Source organism: Sinocyclocheilus anshuiensis, unplaced genomic scaffold (genome assembly GCF_001515605.1).
Source record: "Sinocyclocheilus anshuiensis isolate Anshui unplaced genomic scaffold, SAMN03320099.WGS_v1.1 scaffold283, whole genome shotgun sequence".
Classification (NCBI taxonomy): Eukaryota; Metazoa; Chordata; class Actinopteri; order Cypriniformes; family Cyprinidae; genus Sinocyclocheilus; species Sinocyclocheilus anshuiensis.
In genome coordinates, this window is record NW_015549605.1 from 6699990 (window position 1) to 6704358 (window position 4369).

General features: G+C 38.8%; 1 long non-coding RNA gene across 1 annotated transcript in view; it reads left to right on the top strand.

Annotated features, from left to right (window-relative positions):
- The first annotated feature begins 1070 nt into the window (after positions 1-1070).
- LOC107658988 (uncharacterized) overlaps positions 1071-4369 on the top strand; it is a 4849-nt gene continuing 1550 nt past the window's right edge. Inside the window, exons 1-2 of the long non-coding RNA XR_001630861.1 lie at positions 1071-1189; positions 1361-1437. This is a non-coding gene — a long non-coding RNA (uncharacterized LOC107658988). The remainder of the gene's footprint in view (positions 1190-1360; positions 1438-4369) is intronic.

A 4369-nucleotide genomic window follows, 5' to 3' on the forward strand; every position in this document is an offset into this window, starting at 1 on the left:
TTTAACATTATCTGCGCTTTAATAATGTTCTCTAAACGTTAGCACAAAAAAAATCATTATTTATAGATCATTCATGGAACATTTTTCCTGAAACATTTTAGTTGGACGTTCATCTAATGATTTTTAAATGTTACTAGGCTACTTGTTTCAGAACATTCAGAGAACATTCAAAACTAACGTCTCCATAATGTTTGTGGAATGATCAAATATAATGTTCGTTTTAAAAACTTCTTTTTTTTAACTGGTTTTGAACATTCCGAAATAATGTTTTTATAGCCTAACTTAATGACAACATTAACAAAACTTTGTGGAAACATTTTTGTTAGCTGGGATATGCATATTCACAACCGTTTAAAAGTATGTCTTTTTATTATTTATTTATTATTTTATTTATGAAACACCACAGATAATAATAATAAAGAACATATTAGCATAAAACATATTTGCATGCCAATACAGATGTAAAGCTGCAATAATACCACTAGACAGACATTAGGCCTATTATTTATGAAAATAACAGATTTACTAGTCGATTATATTAACCTTGCAGCACCTCCAATCTTTATATTTGTCTGAATGGCAAATCCTCCTCCTCATCAGAACACAAACTGAGTCACTGGTTTGATCCATTTAATCTGATTTATGAAGTGCGCCACCGGCACATTAATACTCTTCAGAATGACCTCCTGAAGCTCAAACATTAATAACTCCAATCTGTAGTACCATCTCTCAAGTTAATATATACCGTTTTTATTAACAGCTGGATTTCTGTCCTATATTTGTTTGTATATTTATTTAGCGCAGCATGATTTATGTTACAGTATACACACCAAATGTAGTGAGTGAAAAGGAGACTCTTATTTTGAAATGACGCAGGCCAAGTTTATACCTTTTGATTTATTGCTGTTTTATTATTTTCTATTATCATTATTATATTTTACGTCGCACTATTATCGTCTTAATGTGTTTGTTGCCTGGCTGTTTATTCCATTTGCGTTGTAATTGTACCTTGTATGTAACGCACAGTTGTATCGAGCCATGGTGGGTGTGGACGGGGACTCTTATTCTGAAGTGTCTGTGGGCGCAGTGTGCAGCGGAAGTTCGTGCCGCTAGTAGCTGCAGTTCAGGCGGATCCCGTCGGTGTCTGATCACAAACTTTCTGTCAAACCCGAAAAACACCCGGAATCCGGTGAGTGATCCGCGGAGCTGCTTCACACACCCGTTAAACAGTCGAGGGAATGAAATAACACCCGCAGCGCAGGCCTATAATACAGTCTTTCTTTGTGTGTGTGTGTGTGTGTGTGTCTGTCTGTCTGTCTGTCTGTCTGTCTGTCAGTCAGTCAGTCAGTCAGTCAGTCAGGTGACATGGGGGATAAGGAGTTGATGTGGGCTCTGAAGAATGGAGATCTGGATGAGGTGAAGGCTCTGCTGGTGAAGGTGAGAAACACACACTTCATGTCATTCACAAACAGGTCTGACTGCTGTGAAGGTTGATAGACCCTTACAATCAGGGCAGGACTTAGTGGGGTGGGGGCCCCTGGGCTTGAGGTTATGTTTGGGCCCTATACCTCTTGTTCTATTTTCTTTCTGACGGAGAAAAACGGAATTTTGTGTCTGAAAGTTACTCTGTAAGTTGTTGTTTATTGTACATTTGCGATCTTGCAGATATTCGAGAAAAAAAAATAGGACTCTTGTTTGTGTGATAGGCTAAGTCCTATATCATAGGCATAGCTATGTTATAAAAACAGAAATTCATTAAATTGCTATTTTTTATTTAAAATCATTTTGATGACATTTCTTCCCCACTATGTGTAATGGCAGTAAGACGAGAGAGAGCGCTCAAAACGCATCAGATGATTATAATATAATAAACAGGATGTGTTCTCTCAGTTGAGAGATCAAATCCCTAAAATAACTGAGCAAAAAAAAACAACAAAAAAAAGCCAGAGATGTTGGCTTATTAGTATTATAAAAGTTATTGTCATAATTTAACTTTGCAAACGACTGAACTTTTATAGCCTGATTGAATCATTTGCTGGTCCGTGTAACGCTGAGGAACAAAACACTGTTGTTCGGAGACGCAGCGGTTCTGCTGCTTGTTCTATTTTCTTTCTGACGGAGAAAAACGGAATTTTGTGTCTGAAAGTTACTCTGTAAGTTGTTGTTTATTGTACATTTGCGATCTTGCAGATATTCGAGAAAAAAAAATAGGACTCTTGTTTGTGTGATAGGCTAAGTCCTATATCATAGGCATAGCTATGTTATAAAAACAGAAATTCATTAAATTGCTATTTTTTATTTAAAATCATTTTGATGACATTTCTTCCCCACTATGTGTAATGGCAGTAAGACGAGAGAGAGCGCTCAAAACGCATCAGATGATCGCATAATTTAGTGGAACATTAATAGGTTATAGTACTATAGAATCATCCTCTGTAAAGAAATGAGGTGAAACAATGAAACATTTGAGAATTTATCATTATCTTTCTAAATGTGCACTCTTTGGGGCTAAAGGCTTAATGGAGCTGTTTAAAGTAGCCATGTGATCACAAACCAATCGGTGCAGACGCGATTCAATACGTGTGTCCTGCTTCTATGTGAAATAATCATAAATACCAGTTTATGCTGTTTGATTGTTGCCTCGAAGGTCGTAGTTGTAAGCTGTAGCCCCGGCTGGCCCATTTAGATCTTGCGTGCGCAGTGGAAATGCGGCTAATAATTTCTGAATTCTGACTGGCATATAACGATCAAATCAAACAAACATAAACAGGCAAAGGCGGGGCCCCCTACAAGGCGGGGCCCATGGGCTGCAGCCCACTCAAGCCCAATGGTAAGTCCGGCCATGCTTACAATACAGCACTCTGATGATACCGTGCTATTTAATATATATCATGGCTCTGATTGATGTCCATGGTCACATACTGAGGCACTGCATGGTGTGTCAATGAATTCCATTGGATTACCTTGGTGCCAAAACAAAAAGCTTGACATTAGCATGGTATGTTCCAGAAACCAGTATAATGTCATGGTGCTTAGCTGTAAAAGCAACAGGTGAATGTTTTCAAGAAGGTTTCCTATCTGTCAGTGAGAGACAGTGTTTAAACCCGAAAAACAACAGGCTGTTTGTTATTAAAGTCAACATGAAATGCTACACAACCCATTTTATTTCAGTAGTGTGATGTATTTATTAGGCGACTAGTGCTCCAACTACTAACTAGCTGACTATTTTATCTTTTTTTATGTGTGTGTGCGCATTTGTTTTTGTAGTTCTTCTCTTTTAAAGGCTTATCAGCAGTCAGTTTTGCTCCTGAAGCATTATCCAATAGGAAAACAGGAACTGATGATGTCATCGGGAATAGAAAGTCGTTTCATGAGGCAGAGCACAAATTTACTTTTTAATGACAGATTATGAAGACAAATGTGTTTGACTTCGCAATGATGATTTGATCACATTATGGTGATTAAAGTTAATTTAGCTGTTCAGAATACGCAGCAGTGCATCCAAAATCATCGACCATGGTCAATTTTGTTAACGTTAAAATCAACAGGTGGGTGTTTTTTAAGGATCTTTATTTCCAAAATGGCATCAGTCAGTTGTTCAGTGTTCTATCTGTTGTTTGTCTGATGATAATACACTTTTTCTTGGCTTTTGTTGAAGTGTTAAGTAAATACCGTGGTATATGTAAGGAATAATTGACGATGGGCCATTGAATTATTAGAAAAATAATGCACACCCGAGGTGGTGATGCGGCCACGACGGAAGCGGAGTTATTAGAAAGAGAGCGAGAGAGACAGAGACACACAGAGAAAGAGAGAGAGAGAGAGAGAGCTTGTGTGAATTAGGCTAGCTCTGTGCGTCCCTCAACAGTGTTCTGCAGCAGCGTCTCTAAACAGCGCTGTTATTACCTCGCTAGTGAGAAATGTCATGTGTAGCCTTTAAGTTGCTACACTATATAGGCTAACTGATAAAATCGTCAGGACAGCGCTGACAACACCTTTTTGTGCAAACTGCGTGACCGTAGTGTGCGTGTGCGAGCACGTGTGATTGCAGTAATTCCTGTGTGCTGTATAGGTACTGTATGCTAATTTCCGTTATTACATCTGATATAATGGGCGTGTGTGTGTGAGTGTGTGTGTGTGTGGTTTGAGGATGTGGGCAGGAAACCGCAGGTGTTTGAGCTCCAGCATCTGAATGGAGAGTCGTGTGGTTCAGTGCTTCAGCCTCAGAATATTTCACCTTCCTCACTTTAGCCATCAGATGAGATCAGATGATCTGGAGTCACTCGTTCAGTGTTTTGTCATCTGTGTGTGTGTGTGTGTGTGTGTGTGTGTGTGTGTGTGTGTGTGTGTGTGTGTGTGTGTGTGTGAT